Source organism: Sapajus apella, unplaced genomic scaffold (genome assembly GCF_009761245.1).
Source record: "Sapajus apella isolate SASKATOON/1434 unplaced genomic scaffold, GSC_monkey_1.0 scaffold1, whole genome shotgun sequence".
Classification (NCBI taxonomy): Eukaryota; Metazoa; Chordata; class Mammalia; order Primates; family Cebidae; genus Sapajus; species Sapajus apella.
Genome location: NW_022436941.1, coordinates 49,069,294 through 49,087,212, shown reverse-complemented (window position 1 = coordinate 49,087,212; position 17,919 = coordinate 49,069,294). Strand labels below are relative to the sequence as shown.

At 39.8% G+C, this 17,919-nt stretch overlaps 1 long non-coding RNA gene across 1 annotated transcript; it reads left to right on the top strand.

Moving 5' to 3' along the window:
• Nucleotides 1–1,531: 1,531 nt before the first annotated feature.
• On the top strand, nt 1,532–11,371 carry LOC116550311. Its single transcript, XR_004268329.1, has 3 exons — nt 1,532–1,741; nt 2,126–2,153; nt 11,263–11,371. It is a non-coding gene; the product is annotated as an uncharacterized LOC116550311 (long non-coding RNA).
• The last annotated feature ends 6,548 nt before the right edge of the window (nt 11,372–17,919 follow it).

The window sequence follows — 17,919 nt, the reverse complement described above, 5'->3', positions numbered from 1 at the left end:
CTCACTCTGCTGGCCAGACTGGAGTGCAGTGGCACAATCATGGCTCACTGCAGCCTTGACCTCTCAGGCACAACCATCCTCCTGCCTCAGCCTCCCAAGTAGCTGGGACTACACCTCCAGCAGTAACTGATCCTTAAAGGACTGTAAAAGCATCATAGACATTGGCCAAAACTATTAAATTCATGGCCAAATCTGGAAAATTTTTTAAAATATGGCTTCTACATCACTCCCAATGGCAGTACAATATACTTATGGTATGTAAAGAAGTACATATGATGCTTGATTTAATAAGCCTCCTTTTGGGGATTGAAGAGTTATAGGTCACAGTTCTCTCTAATAATGCTAAAGCTTCATTTCAAAGAAAATACCATGTATTTTAAAGAAAAATGTAATAATGGTAAAATAAGATTATAGAGTATACATGCTCTTCCATCCTACAAATTTTTTGGAGAATGAAATAAATGACTTTTTTTAAAAAAAAGAGATAGGATCTCACTCTGCTGGCCAGGCTGAAGTGCAGTGGTACAATCAGGACTCACTGCAGCCTTGACCTCTCAGGCACAGGCAATCCTCCTGCCTCAGCCTCCCAAGCAGCTGGGACTACAGGCATGCACCACCATGCCTGGCTAACTTTTTAAAATTTTTGTATAGAGACAAGGTCTCACTAAGTTGCATGCTAGTTTCAAACTCCTGAGCTCAAGTGATCCTCCCACTGCGGCTCTCAAAGTGCTAAGATTACAAGTGTGAGCCACCACACCTGGCTCTGGCTTTATCATTTCAACCCACCCAAAGCTATTCTTCCCGTGAACCAAGTGTATTACTCCCTGCTGACTCACCACTCTATCTTGAGTTCCAAAAATATCACGTTTCTGAAGTTAAATCTTTGCCTTAGATTGTATTAATTTCTTCAATCTTTGCAAGGAATAAAAACTGAGGGGGAAATAAGCTGATAGAATCACCACTGGCTACCATAAGGAAGCATTAATACCAAGTGTAAGACAGGGCTCTGTGACTCATGCCTGTAATCTTAGCACTGTGGGAGGCCCAGGTGGGTGGATCGCCTGAGCTCAGGAGTTCAGACCCACCTGGGCAATATGGCGAAACCCCATCTCTACTAAAAATAGAAAAATTAGCCGGGCATGGAGGCCCACACCTGTAATCCCAACTATTTGAGAGGCTGAGGTGGGAGGATAGCTTGAGCCTGGGAGGCAGAGGTTGCGGTGAGCTGAGATGATGCCACTGCACTCCAACCTAGTTGACAGAGTAAGACACCCTTCTCAAAAAAATAAAAAAAATTCACAGCAAGTGCAAGAAACAATATAATCGGCACAATAAAGAAAATCTCACAGGCGATAGAAGCAGAAATAAGAAGTTAAATTTTTCATAAAAGACTAATATAACAATTTTGGATACTCTGATACATGTTTTAAATTCTTCAAAATTTCCTGAGATGAAAAGATAAATCCTCTGCACCAGGACACATAGCCTGAGTTACTAGTTTCATAACTAGGGTTATGAAAGAGGAGTGCTCTAAGGAACAAGCTGCATTTGGAAACATTTTGCAATTTTCAGACCTGAGATCAGTGACCCAAAAGATGAGCTAAAATATTCTGAAAAACAATATCTTACAATAGACGTCACTAAGCCAGATATGATCCTTCCCCAGAAACAAAAGGAAAAACCGACAATGAAAAGATCTTACCACTTCCTTTGGAATTCAGAATCATCTGAAACGCTGCTGGTAAAGAAAATAGAGAGAAATATTGCTGGATTGCTTAGTCTTTGCTTGTACCTATTCAATTAATCATATATAGTAAAATTAGCTTAATTATAGTAATAAAGATATAGTATGTTTATAGAACATGTTATAGTTTTTCAAACTTTTTTTAGGCTTATCTTATTAACTCTTTTATCTGTATTTCACATAGGAGTAACGACAGTCCTTTTTATTTAAATTACCCTACCATTACTATTGAAACTTTTTAAATCAACATAATTCTAAGCTTTATTTACATCAGGTCAAACTTTTTTTCTGGCTGGATGGGGTAATAGTAGTTGTCATAATTAAAAGTGAAGAAATAACTTAGATCAGAATTAAAAATTTTCCCTGGTTTTTTACTTACAGGAAATCGTGCGTTATTCTTTTCCAGAAGGTAAAAAAATAATCTTGTGTGAGTAATAAGACAAATTTTCACACAAATAACCAATAACATGAGCTAGACAGATGTTGTTTATAAATTCTTTTACTTGTGCCATTTCTTTGAGAAGTTAGGAAAAAGAAAATCACTTAAAGTACAAAATAATAGATGCTTTGCCATTGGGACCTCATTATACTATGCAATAGACAAAGGTCAGGTCATTTTTAATATTAATAGTCTAAACTATAAAATCATGAATGGTATTGTAGTTGGGTTCTTTTGGTTGCAGAAATATTTACTTTTTTTTTATTTTTTATTTTTGTATTTAATTTAATTTAATTTTATTTTATTTTATTTTTGGGACAGAGTTTCGCTCTTGTTACCCAGGCTGGAGTGCAATGGCGTGATCTCGGCTCACCGCAACCTCGGCTCACCGCAACCTCCGTCTCCTGGGTTCAGGCAATTCTCCTGCCTCGGCCTCCTGAGTGGCTGGGATTACAGGCACGCGCCACCATGCCCAACTAATTTTTTGTATTTTTAGTAGAGACGGGGTTTCACCATGTTGACCAGGATGGTCTTGATCTCTTGACCTCGTGATCCACCCGCCTCGGCCTCCCAAAGTGCTGGGATTACAGGCGTGCGCCACCGCGCCCGGCTGTATTTTATTTTTTAGAGATGGGGTTTCTCCATGTTGGTCAGGCTGGCCTCGAACTCCTGACCTCATGTGATCCACCTGCCTCAGCCTCCCAAAGCGCTGGGATTACATGCATGAGCCACCGTGCCTGGCCAGAAAGATTTACTTGTAACCAGGGCAATTAACAATTCATTTAAAAGTTACGGCCGGGCGCGGTGGGATCGAGACCATCCTGGTCAACATGGTAAAACCCTGTCTCTACTAAAACTACAAAAAATTAGTTGGGCATGGTGGCGCGTGCCTGTAATCCCAGCTACTCAGGAGGCTGAGGCAGGAGAATTGCCTGAACCCAGGAGGTGGAGGTTGCGGTGAGCCGAGATCGCGCCATTGCACTCCAGCTGGGTAACAAGAGCGAAACTCCGTCTCAAAAAAAAAAAAAAAAAAAAAAGTTACAGAGATATTTCATGGAAGCTATGGAACTCTCTCCCCTACCTGTCTCTCCCCTTTGTGTCTCTCTTAACTAGATCTCTATGCTTCCTGATTAATATGGAAGAAAATAACTGACAACATATACCAATGTTTCCTCCACTTAAGGAAGTACCTCAGGCTAGGCATTGTGGCTCACACCTACAGTCCCAGCACTTCAGAGGGCCAGGTGGGCAGATCGCTTGAGTCCAGGAGTTCAAGACGAGCCTAGGCAAAATGGCAAAACCTTATCTCTACTAAAAATACAAAAACTAGCCAGGTGTAGTGGCACTCTCCTGTAATCCCAGCTACTCAGGAGGCTGAGGCACAAGGTTTGCTTGAATCTGGGAGGTGGAAGTTGCAGTGAGCCGAGATCATGCCACTGCTCTCCAGCCTGGGCAACAGAGTGAGACCTTGGAAAGAAGGAAGGAAGGAAGAAAGGAATGAAGGAAGGAAGGAAGGGAGAGAGGGAGGAAAGGAAGCCCAACTAAGTCCCTACTCTTTTTTTTTTTCTTTGAGAGAGGGTCTCGCTCTGTCACCCAGGCTGAAGTGCAGTGGTATAACCTCAGCTTACTGCAGCCTTGACCTCCTGAGCTCATATGATATTCCCACCAGGAGGATCGCTTGAGCCTTCTTTGAGCCTCCCGACTAACTGGGACTACAATTGTGCAGGTGTGTACCACCACGCTCAGCTTTTTTTTTTTTTTTTTTTTTTTTTTGTGGAGGAGAGGTTTTGCTGTGTCACCCAGGTTATTCTCTAACTCCTGGGCTCAAGCCATCTGCCCACCTCCGCCTCCCAAAGTGCTAGGATTACAAGTGTGACCCACGGCACCTGGCCTAAATCCTAATTCTAAATTCCTGCAAACGGATCTCAGATTGTTTCCGTTTAAATCTGAATTTCAATCTCTAATCACCTTTGACAGTGCTAGGTCATGTTGTACAAACGGTGACCAGAGGCCTACTCCTGGTACAGTTCAAAGAAAACACAACACACAGCAACAACAAAAACAAAATGCCAAGAACAGGCTGGGCTCAGTGGCTCATGCCTGTAATCCCAGCACTTTGGTTGGCCAAGGTGGGAGAATCACTTGAGGTCAAGAGTCTGAGACCAGCCTGGCCAACATGGCAAAGCCCTGTCTCTGCTAACGATATAAAAATCAGCCAGGCATGGTGGTGTGCGCCTGTAATCCCAGCTACTTGGGAGGCTGAGGCACAGGAATCACTTGAACCCAGGAGGCGTAGTTTGGGGGCAGTGAGCCAAGATTGTGCAACTGCACCCTAGCTGGGGCAAGAGACTGAAACTATATCTCAAAAACAAACAAATGCCAAGAACAATGTTAACATTAAAGCCAAGAAAACTGAACTTGCACCAATCAGCTACTTCAACTGCAATTTTTTATTGATCTGTCTGTTTTGGTAGCATACTGCATGCAATCTCAGTGAGCTCATTATAGATACACACACACACACACACACACACACGTGTGTGTGTGTGTGTGTGTGTGTGTGTGTGTATAATGGAACTACATCACTGGCTTCAACAGACATCTCATAACTATGAGAGATTCCCAAAGACATATCTTGAGACTTGTTAGTCTTCTCACTGTGTCTACCGAAATCTTATCAATTCAAACCTTTATAACTTTGATTTCTTCCTTTAAATTATTACTTGTTGTTAAGTCCACAGTGCTTCAGGACATGCAATGCATAAAGACCATCATGTGGATGATATCCCCTCAAGTTCTACCCCGCCGTAGTCCTGTTCATCTGATAGAATATTTAAACTCTTTTGTAGTTTGTTGTTTTTTTGTGCCTGTAAACTACTTTTCCAACTGCATTGTAAATTTGTGGAGGCCAGGGATCATGGATTCCTGTATTAGTTACCCACTGCTGAATAACAAATTACACCAAGATTTAGCAGCCTTGAACAACAAGCATTTATTATTCACATAATTTCTGAGGATCAGGATTCTGAGAACAGCTTAGCTGGATCAAGCTGTCAGACAAAACTGCAACTTCATGAGAAATCATCTGATGGCTTGACACGCCTATAGGATCCACTTTCAAGATGGTTCACTAAAACTGCTGTTGGCAGAAGGTCTCAGTTCATCCCAATGTGGGCTTCTACCTGACCTCCTCACAGTATGTCAGCTGTTTTCCCTAAAGCCAGTGATCTCTCTCTCTCTCTCTCTCATAAACACACACACACACACACACACACACACACACACACACACAGAGAGAGAGAGAGAGAGAGAGAGCAATAATCACAGTGCCTTTTTGTTACTTAATCTCTGAAGTTACACATCACAACTTCCACTTTATTCTATTGATTAGAAACAAGTCATTAAATCCAGCCATCACTCAAGCGGCAGAAAATTAGAGTCCACCTCTTAAAGGGAGGCATATAAAAAAGTTTTTGCATGTAGTTTTAGAAGCACCACACCTTGGCAGGGCACAGTGGCTGACGCCTGTAATCCCAGCAATTATGGAGGCCAAGGCGGGTGGATCGGGAAGTCGGGAGTTCGAGACTAGCCTGGCCAACATAGTGAAACTGAGGGAATGTGTTCTCTTTCCGGGTACACAAGGGGACATAGTTTTAAGGGCAAGAACTTCCCAGCACCACGCACCCCTCCCATCTCTTTCCATCCAGGAGATGGAACGTCTCTGTTTTAACTTTTGCGGGCAGGGGAAAGGGTCAAAAGTCAATCACTCCAGCGGAAATTCTAAGGACCTCCTTTCATTGACCTGGGGTCTTAGAGAAGGTGGGGGCTCCTCCCAGGTTAAAAGTCCCCTTCCTCCCCGCCTCTTTGGACTCCATGTTTGGATCCCCTTCCAGACACTCTCGTGTGGAAGTCTTTCTCTCTTCTTCTCCTTTATTCTCTCTCTCTCTAAATAAATAACTTTTCTGCAACACTTCTTGCGTCTGGTATTTATGAGCTTACCGCGCAACTGCAGTGGTCCCCTCTCTCATTCTTGAGATAGCGGAGACCAAGAACCTACAAACTTCTCTCACCTCCCCCACACCCCAAAACCCGGTTACAGAACCCCATCTCTACTAAAAATACAAAAAAAAAAAAAAAGCCAGGCATGGTGGCGGATGCCTGTAGTCCCAGCTACTCGGGAGGCTGAGGCAGAATTGCTTGAACCTGGGAGGTAGAGGTTGCAGTGAGCCAAGATCGCGCCATTGCCCTCCAGCCCGGGTGACAGTGCTAGACTCCGTCACAAAAAAAAAAAAAAAAAAAAGTACCACATCTTTTTAATGGCATCTTCAGAGTATACATTTGAGCCGGTAGTCAATTTTTATTTGTACTGCACTTGATCACATTGTACAATACTGAGAAAATTCACCCCAGTGAAGTGTAGGAGCAAATCAAGCTCATATCTCAAAATATTTGCTTTTGTTTCCAGCTTTCTAGAAAAAGGTTTGACTTAACATGTTTATTAATTAATTTACACATTTATTCTATCCTCTTGTAACAGTTATTTTGGGAACCTTATTATATATTAGACACTGTTATATAGTAAAGAGACACACATAAATATTTGTGTTTCTGCTCTACTGTACTTTAGAATCATCCTGGAGAAATTAAAAAAATAATTTTGCCTATCCCCAGCCCAGAAGATTAATTTTTGAGAGTAGGGCTTGGTATTGGTATTTTGTACAATTCTCCAGATGATTCTAATACACAACAAGGAACAAGCTCTACAGAGCTAGATAATTTTAAATGTCTTTTCCATGACTTGTTCTCTTCCATAACAGTCTTCTGACATTACAGCAGTTCCCCTATGCAAGGCCAAGGACATCCAGGTGACAGCACAGGGAAAAAAAAAATGTGTGTTTCTTGATCCTTTGGCACATAGTGTGTATTTAAATGTTTGGGTATATGAAAATTATAGTTGCTATTGCTAATTTTTTCCTATATTGCAAATGCCCTGGATACCACTTGTATCTCAGAACTAAGATTGTAACTAAATGGGGCACAGAATTTCTCTCAGCTTGGGTAGGACCAGGAGTTCAAGAGACCAGGGAGGCCTCCTCAGAGATTCACCAAAAGTGAGGCCTGGGATACAAACTTTCTTGGAACTTGCTCGCTGAGCTTAAGATTAGATGGTTCCCCACTTCACATAAACATTGCACTCCAGGGTAAAGATGGAGGCATCAGCTTCCTCCTCCAGCTTCCTCCTTCCTTGTTTCTCTGTTTGTAGAGCTTTACAAAGTCATTTCTCTCTGACTGGCTACTGACTCCTCTCACCCCTGGGTGGAGCTGAGTTCAGTGAAAAACAGGGTAACTTGGAAAAAACCACACCTAAATTGAAGAGTATTTCTTAAGGCCTTTTATGATCTATCTTTTCTAGTTACTGCCTGTCACACTATACAGAATCAAACCAGCTGAGTCCACAATCCAGGTAACAGCTGTTTAGGCTTGGCATCAAACAATCCTTGGGCTCAGAGAATGACTCTTCAGTGAGATTAGCTGTAACCTATGAGGCATCTCTGGCTACTTTGTAAGTATTTCTATTGCAAAAGGTACTGAGTTATTTGTTGAATCATGTCATTTTCTTGGAAAAACCTCTGCCTCCGTGGTTCAAGGGATTCTCCTGCCTCAGCCTCCTGAGAAGCTGAGATTCAGGCAGGCACCAAAATACCCAGCTAATATTTTTTGCATTTTAGTAGAGACGAGGTTTTATCATGTTGGCCAGGCTGGTCTAAAACTCCTGGCCTCAAGTGATCTGCCTGCCTCGGCCTCCCAAAGGGCTGGGATTACTAGCATGAACCACTGCACCTGGCCCCACTAACTTTCCTAAAAGTTATTTACTATGATTATCTCTGTGTTACAGAAGAGGAAACTGAAACAGAAGATGAGAAGGCAATGCCCAAAAGTAATTTCCACTTTAATCTTTTCCTCTTTTCTTCTAGCTTTCTTTCTGTTCCCCCTTCATTTTCCATTTTTTTCTTGATTATTCTTTCCCTTTCATTTGCCTCTTTGAGTTTCAGGAAAAAAAAAAATCATTCTTAGAAGCATAAATGTTGAACTCAAGAAAAGACAAGTAAAACCTGAATCAACTTGAAGCTGCTGTTCAAAGAGGGGAAAAAAATCCAGAACAAGGATTTATTCCCGACCCAACCTACTGTCTTCATAAGTTGGCTGGCTCATCTGACTGTCAAAACAAGTTTGGGAAGGAGGAAGAAATGAACATATTAGCCTTGCAACAATACTTGCCCCACCTCCCGCCCACTTACTTGAAGAGGAAGCTGATAAACTTCACCTTTGGGACTCCAAATGGTCTAGCTGCAATTCAGCTGTAAACATTGTACTGTCTATCCTGTGGCCAAGAGCCCCAAGGAATCTGAAGGATTCAGACAGGTGAAGTGATAACCATAATAATGCCTTCCATTTGTATAACGCTTTTAATAAGAATGTTTTCATGCATCATTTCATATACTCACTTATGTATTCATTAAATTATATGGGAGATCTAACGTGAAAATGATGATAGTGTTTCCCTAAATGAGCTTGAGACCTTGATTTTTAAAAAATCATACCTTTGTTGTCTATTTTGATAGTTTTCGAATGCAGTTTCATGGAGGAAAAAAAAAATCATAGCGATGACCTAATGGTGCAAACTAAAGCTATCTCTGGAGGCATCTGTCTGAAGAGTCATGGGTAGTTTCCTCTTAATATTTGCAAGTTGGCAATATTACACTGAAGTCTTGGACTCTGTTGGCTGCCTGTAAGAACTCTCCCTGGAACACCCCAGAAGTCTCTACTGCTTTTCTAAAGAGCTCATGAATGGGAAAGAGCTTAAAGTTATAAGGACTTGGAAGTACTTTTTATGGAAAATTGGGGAAGTGAATTGGGAGAATTAACCTAAGCATTTAATTAATCTTCACAGTTGGTTTGTGACCTATGATTATATTAGCTCCTTTAGGATTTGTCAAGAGAACTTGCATGAGATTAACATCCTCCCCTTAATCCCTACTTTTAATGGAGTTTTGTTTAGCCTCAAGTTCTCAGCTGCCCCATGTCCCTGCCAGAAATCCTAGCCCTTCCCAGAGGTCGGCTAGAGGTGGCTTATCGAATGGAAAGAATGAAATGGTAATCCCTACTAAACACTGAAATTTCTGAATCCAGGCAGAACTTTTATCATTGTATGTAAAACAAAGTTGGGAAGTCTTCACATCTCCAAGAAGCAACACTCATTTAGAAGGTTATTTGGTTTGTTTCCAAATGAACAGGTAGTTTCAGTTAGAGCGCTACTTTTGCAAATCAGACAATTTTACTTAGTGAACATATAAAACATTCTTCATCTAATTTTATATACATAGGATGAACATTTAATGTACATTTAAACCAAGACATTGTGAAGAGTGAAAGGTGGCATTAAAAACAGTCACAACAGGACCACACATGCAAACACGGACTATCCAGTATAAAAAAGGACATGTGGCCAACCCACACATACATCAATATTTGAAACAGTTCTTCTCTATTCCTTAATTTTTTTATTACATTAGAATGTGGAGGATATTGTTCATTTTCTTTTTTATACTGAGAAGTAAATTTATTCATGTTTCTTGAAAAATAATCCTACATTCTAAGTCTCTGCTAATCTGTTTCGAATCTCATTATGTATTTTATTTCTGTGAAACTGAGATGTAGGCTTTTCACATAGCTATATTTTTGTTACATATTTTATTATAAATAATATATTTTATTGTAAATAATTATAATAAAATATATTATAAATAATATAAGAAATTATAAATAATATATTTTATTATAAATAATCCAGCAGATTATTTTTAAATACCTACAGTCTTTCCCATTATTTCAATATTTATTCAAAAACATTTAGTTTTATTTTGAACAACTTTGAAGTTTATTTTGGGATAAAAGTATCAGTTTTCCCTCCAAATTCTTCAAATTTTAGTAGAACAATGGATTCAGCTTTTAGAAGAACATTGAGGTAAGGCTCAGTGGCTCACGCCTATAATTCTAGCACTTTGGGCAGCTGAGGCGGGTGGATCACGTGGTCAGAAGATCAAGACCATCCTAGCTAACATGGTGAAATCCCGTCTCTACCAAAAACACAAAAAATTAGCAGGGCTTAGTGGCACGCACCTGTAGTCCCAGCTACTCAGGAGACTGAGGCAGGAGAATCGCTTGAACCCGGGAGGTGGAGATTGCAGTGAGCTGAGATAGCACCACTGCACTCCAGCCTGGATGACCGAGTGAGACTCTGTCTTAAAAAAAAAAAAAAAAGAAAAAGAAACAGAAAACAAGAAGAACATTGAGTATCTGAATATATCAACACTTTACTGTTTATTATCAGATATAAAAACTGACAATCTCCATCCTTCACCCCTATAAGTCAGTTGCCTGCCTAATTTATGTATAGATAGAGATGTAGAAACATAGAGATCAGTGATACATAGAATAGTACTGGGGCTTAGAACATGATATCCCAAAATATGGCACATTGCCATGCTAAGTAGTCGGAACTGAAGGAGACTGGAAGGGCTTCAGAAGCAAGAAGTTCTCTCTGAACTTCTCCAACCCTCCTTTCTCCTTCCCCACTTCTCCTCTGAGCAGGTCATACAAACCAGAACTCCTCTTCCCAAAGCAATTCATAAAACCCAGACGTGCCACTCTTTGGCCTTTTACCTTCTCTCCCAAAGACCCTCATGTGACAAGGGACCTGCCCTATATCCAGAGGAAATAATGCCACACGGGGGGCCAAAAAGCATCTGATCAAACAGGACTTCCTAAGTTCCCCTAGTTTATAATCATTTTTTGTCCAATTACATTTCTATATGGTTGTCCATTCTTCATTGAACCTAAACATAAAATTACATAGTTTTCCCTGTGTCTTTAGGTCTTGATTTCTGAAGGCTCCCTGTCACATAAAACTTTAAATTAAATACATTTATTATAGTTTTCTTGTGCTAACTTGTCTTCTGTATTGACATGTCGGCCATGACCTTAAAAGGTATTACCTTCTCTCTTTCTGCTCCTACAGTTTCTGGCATCCAACATGGAGTGGCTGAGGCACTTGACTCACTCCAGATACTGCAGTTGAGATCCTGGTACAACTGACAGAAAGCCAGCAAAAAGGTAAAAAAAAATGCTTTTACTGGCCGGGCGTGGTGGCTCATGCCTGTAATCCAAGCACTTTGGAGGCCAAGGCGGGCAGATCACCTGAGGTCGGGAGTTCAAGACCAGCTGACCAACATGGTGAAACCCCATCTTAAAAAAAACAAAACAAAAAAAATGCTTTTACCAGGGTCAGTATTTCAAGATCTCTGCCTATAGTCCTTGTGAAGGGAGAGTGGCAGGTAAAAATTTATCTTTATCCTTTCCTTTTCAAGTGCAGATTAGCAGAAGAAAACATTTGTTTAAATTGTAATTTGTGTGTAAATTTGGTTTTGGAGTACTCATTTGCTATTGATCTTTTAAATAAATGTGTTATGCTTTTCTCTTGTTAACTTTTTTTACAGCGGTGTTGGGTATTGACCTTGGAATGGGTGAGGAAGAAGGACCTTGTTGTCCCTAGTTTCATAAACAGATGATGGATGCATTTTATGGGTCTAATTCAAACACACACATGGGAAAAATTGGTTTGAACACTCCAGATTTTACGAGGGCTCATTTTGCTCCAGTTTTAAATTTAATTATATTTAACCTGGTGTTACGTATTTATTTTTCTCCTGCTATACTCACAGTTGTAAGGTGTCCGAAATTCTCTGGAAGTAGAAGTACAAACAAATGACCACATTCAAGGTTGTGATGGGAAAAAGAAACCAGGGGGTTTAGAACTGGGAAATTCAGAGGTTTAAGCAATGGTCCACTGGGGGAAAAGATGACACCACATTCGCAAGAAATGGAGAGGATGTCTAACACGTGCTCCTCCAGTCTGAATTATGAGGTCTTCTGGATTTATCTATTTTTTTCCCTGTATTTGAGTGCAAATATTACCTTCCCTTTCTGCACCAGTGTACACGTTGCTTAAGGTAAGGGCAGTAAGGAATTTCTGGAATACCTGTTCTTCAATAAAGTCATCAGCCATTTATGAACATTCTGCTCTAACTTGTTGGTCTTGGGAAGTAATTCCAGATTTGTGAGTGGGTAATCACATAATATGCCTTAGTAAGATTAACTCATCAGTGAGTAAAATAATAACAGCTAACATTTTATATCATGCTTGCTCTTACTGGATTCTATTTCATATCTTCTCTACCACTGAATCTTCTAAAGAACCATATGTGAAATAGATACTTTCATCGTCTCCATTTTCCAGACAAAGAAATGGAAGTTATTTCTGTTGAAATAACTTGCCAAGTTCATATTACTATAAAAAGGTAGAGCTAACAGTCAAACCCATGCAGTAAAGTTCTAAAACTTATCTAATTATCTACTACACGGTCAGGACTAGATTGACTAGAAGGAGATACTGAAAGCAGGAAAACTATGCAACAGATTATTGCATAGTTCAGACGTAAGAGGGTGAAGCAAGGGAAAAGAAAAGGCAAGGGTGGTGTTACAGAGGAAGAGACAGCAGGATTGTGAAGTTCTTTGGAGTTGTCAGGTTGTAAAGAAAACAAAGACATAGTTAGCTTGACTAATACAAATAATCTGGCTGGTAAAAAACACTGACAAAAAATGAGACTTTTGCCAAGCGTGGTGGCTCCCGTCTGTAATCTCAGCATTTTGGGAGGCTGAAGCAGGCAGATCACTGGAGGTCAGGAGTTCAAGACCAGCCTGGCCAACGTGGTAAAAACCCTGTCTCTACTTAAAAAAAAAAAATTAGCCTGGTGTGATGGTGCATGCCTGTAGTCCCAGCTACTCGGGAGGCTGAGGCAGGAGAATTGCTTGAACCCGGGAGGCGGAGGTTGCAGTGAGCTGAGATTGCACCACTGTACTCCAACATGAATGACAAAGCAAGATTCCAACTCAAAAAAAAAAAAAAAAGTGAAACTGTTGAGTGAAGGAATAACTTCTTTCTGGATATTTTGAATTTTAAAAAAATCTAGAATGAACAAAAAATGTTGGCATATTGATCCTGTTTACCAAACAAAATGAAACACCCAAATAAATGTTAGCTGTGTTTCTACATTATGTTTCACTTCACTGAGAGGAAATCACATTGGTAGAATGTATAGGATGTCTCCTCACAAGAATCATTTAAAAAAAAAAGTATAATTTTATTGTAGAAATAAAAAGAACAGGCTCCTGAAAACTTAATTTGTTCAAGGTCACACAGCTTGTGACTAGCCAAATCTTTTCTGTTTCCTTGATAATCAGTAATTATACATCAGAATATTCATCACTAATGATGATTTTCAATCCCTTAGGCAAGGAAAGCTCAGAGTGTGAAGAAATGTGGAGAAAATGAATGAACAAATGAATAGATAGATGAATGCATAATATGTAACTTTTAAGAATAAAAAGAATCTCCACCTGGAATTCTCTTTTCCTGCTTTTCCATTAAACCATGTAGGTTCTTTTATTCAAAACATTACTCAAAACTTACCATTTATTGTGAAAAAAAAAAACAAAAACAACTTTCTAAATGGAGAATTATTTGTCTCTATTTCCTTTGGATTTAGGTGTTTTGGGTTTTGTTTTTGTTTTTCTTAAGTGACCCTTAAAACACATTGGTGTGATCTCAAGGTATTTCTACTAAGCACCTATATAGGGGCTGGGCATAATCTCTTTCAGGAACCATAGCTATCCCAGAGAACTGGGCAGCAACATTAGATCTTCAGATTATTTTGAAATCTCTGTTAGGCCATATTTTATGGTTCACTGGGCAAACATATCTTATACACTGCATGAGTCTTTGTATTTGTGTGAATATTGACTTATCCTTTAGCTTTTAAGGTACTAGTTGCAGGAACAGAGATCTCTTTCTGCTAAATGAATCTTGACAGGTATACTTTACATTGTTTGGAGGCATTTTAATTCTTTCCAGATACACATTAACTTATCTAGTTTATTGACTGGAAGTTTTAATTCAACTGCAAAATGGGAGCAACACGTTCTTTTCCTTTTGACAGATTCGTGTCCATTAGAGTGTATCATCTTCAGCAATGGGTGACCAACCCACAGGTAAGTCTGAGGATTAACAGGACTTGCTAATGTTTTACAGTTTTCAAAGCTCTCATTAGGAAAATGCTCTGATGGCCATAAAAAGTTGGTCTTCATCTACCTATGCTCAGGCTAAGAATCTGCTTTCATAAATCCAACGTTTTTCCAAAGATAGTGTGGGGTAGTAAACAGCTGTTTTCCAGATCAGCTTAACGTGTCTTTAATACCAGTTTCAATTGTAGCTGATGTAATTGAGGTCTTCAAATTTTAGCATGATGCAGAATCACCTGGAGAGGTGGACTCTACCCCTGCAGTTTCTTATTCAGTAGGTCTGGGATGGAGCCTGAGAATGGACATTCTAACACATTTCCAGGTGGAAGAGATTCTCCCAGCCAGGGCATCACACTTTATAAACCACTGCCCTAGAAAGAGCGCTGTCTTACCAGTGGGACTGTAAGAGCAATAACATCCAAGAGAAATTGTGGAAACTTCTCTAGACAGATTAAGATGTGGTCATTTAAAATTTGATCTGGTTTTCTTGTTGTTTTCTTATTGTTTATTTATTTGTTTGGAAGGAAGTTGTGAACTAAAAAACAGAGATCGCTCCTATTTCTTTTGTCTTGATCTAGTGTTACTTGATTAAATTTCTGTCAGTGTCTGCTTCAAGATCCAGTACCTCTACTCTCACATCCTCTCCCTCAACCAAAACCAAAAGTAAAATAAAACAAAGCAAATATCTAGACAAAATGCTGTGGTCTCTTACCAGCACTTAAAAAGTTAACAACAGCGCCAACTAGAATTGCTCACAGCAGTGGAGGGTAAAACCAGGATTTGGAAATGCTGTGAGAACACAGATAGTTTAAACTGTAGACGAAGCCTGAGGAAATTAAAGGGGAAAACTTTCCATCCAAGGTTCCAGTTGCCAAGGAGTTTGTGTAGGTTGTTGGAGACCTCACCCCTCCGTGGCTCCTCTGTGACTCACTGTGTCCCTGGGAAGCCTTGGACTCAGGGAAAACTCAGAAACTCTGCCTTTGATCTCACCAGGATGAAATGCCCCAGAGAGCTTTGGTTTCTAAAACATGGATGTTTCTGATCAAATGGACAGTAGCAGAGCCTAGACTCCAATATTCCTAGAAGTCGGTGTGATTATGACCCAGGTGGGAAGGTTGAGATTAGAGAAAACCAAGTAATGGATCCCCCTGGAGGAGCAGGAGACAGGGAGGAAGAACTCACACACCCTTAGCCCCAGTTTAGATGTCGTGTGGCTTGACATTTCAAGGTCACTCCTGCTATGTTCCTGAAACCCAGTTCTGTATGAATCCCCCTTTTTGAGAGTTGAATGGTCTCCTCCAGGTAGAGAATGACACACAGATGGAATGGCTTTTGGTTCTGGATACATTTTATCCTCAGCCATTTCACATTTTGCCCTTGCAGGTCTGAATCCAATTTAAACCAGACGCAAATACGTTCATTTTCCTTTCCCCGACAAAGAAGAGTCCCTCATGCTGCAGTGCTTAATCAAACTTTTACCTGGTTCAGATGAGTGCTTCTCACACCTTAATGTATGTACATATAAATAACCTGAGGATCTTGCTAAGAAGCATGAGCTAATTCTGTAGGTCTACACTGGGGCCTGAAATTCTGCCTTTCTAACAAACTCACAGGTGATATAGAGATGGCTGCTCTGAGGACCACGTTTCGAGTAGCAAGGGGATGAGTTTTCAACCTTGGCCGCTCAATAAGATCACCCTGAGAAGGTGATTGCTGTTTGTTTTTAAGGCTAACACTCAGGTATCCAGAGACTGGTCTAGAGTGAAGCCTCATATTCTTTAAGAACTTCCTCAGTTATTTACGATTATTCAACCAGGATTGAGAAAACAAATCCAAATGAATGTTTTTCAAACTGTGAGTGCAAACATTAGCAGATCAGAATCAGAAATAACATTTAAAATATTATTTAAATGAAACAGAATGGAGCAGAACGCAGCAGAGCACATTATAATAGTGTAACCATTGTTTTGTGAAACTTTTTAGCTATGTACCTATGTGACTGTAATGCTCTCAATGTAAAGTATATTACTAAGTATATTACTAAAGTATATTACTGCTGCAACTACTTAACTCTCATTGTGGTACAAAAGTAGGCATAGACAATATGTAAATGAATGGGCCATGGCTGTGTGAAAGTTGTATTTCATATCACTTTTACATGTCACAAAATATTTTGTATTGATTGCTTTTCAACAGTTAAAAATGTAAAACCATTCTTTGCTCATGGGCTCTACAGCAAAACAGCAAGTTGTCCAGCTTGACTGCTGGAGATTGTATAGGTTGTTGGCCTCTTACCTAGATTGAGATTCCTTCTTTGTTTGGACACTAAACTTGATTTGATCAGTTCAGTTATAACAAATTGCCTCAGGCTTGGTCCCAAATTAGTATCCTATTATGATTGGCTACTGCAGCCTTTGTATTTTGATTAAAAACGCCTGGATTTAAAGGCCAGGCCTTTTGTGGTGGTTAGTAATAACAATTGTTGCTGTTAAAACAAGATCATATGATACTTTGGGCTTTAAAAATCTGTGTCAAAATCCTGTATTAAATATATAAAGTAGTTTTGGCTAAAAATAACTGAATAACTGGATAAGATATGTGTATCTTCCCACCGCTTTATGTAGCAGCATTTCACTTTGATAATAAAATCTCAACACTTCCATTAATAAATTGGCAGTTTATCCTAAAGAATAGATTTTTTAAAAGTTATGCTTTGCAAATGAACAATTGATGACAAATAATTATCAAATGCAAGTAAGTTCTTTACTGGAAACTATGATTCTTTTTTACTGTTGAACAGAAAACTAAACAATTGCAATGAAAGCCATGGTTAAAACATGCTTCCCTTTTCTCAGTTACTGGGCATATTACACATTTTGTAGTAACTTGTTGGCGCATTCTATTTTAAGCTGTTCAAGGGACCAGAATTAAAAGCCTGTCAGGTAACTTTTTGGGGGAGGCAGAGAGCATTCCACTCATTTTTGGCTATAGTTGTAAGTATTTTTCCACTGTGTACTTGGTAGTTGGCTCAGCCTTTGAAGATATGGCAGTTAAAAATACAAACATCATCGGTAATCCTAGCACTTTGAGAGGCTGAGGCAGGAGGATTGCTTGAGGACAGAAGTTTGAGAGCAGCCTGGGTAAAATATTGAGATGACCCCTGCCCCTCACCATCTCTATGAAAAACAAGCTAACAAAAACAAACAAAATTAGCCAGATGTTGGGGTGTGTACCTGTATACCTGTAGTCCCAGCTACTTGGGAGGCGGAGGCAGAAGGATCACTTGAGCCCAGGAGTTGGAGGTTACAGTGAGCTGTGATTGCACCACTGCACTTAAGTCTGGAAGACAGAGCAAGACCCTGTCTTGAAAACAAACAAAAATTAAAAAAAAAAAAAAAAAAAAAAAAACATGACTTGCGAGTACACAGAGCTTACAAGATTGTAAGCAGATGATGGCAGAGTCCATTCTTAGGCAGTTACACATAAATCTATAATTACCAACTGTCATAAAACCAAATGTAAATGCTGTGAAGAGTGT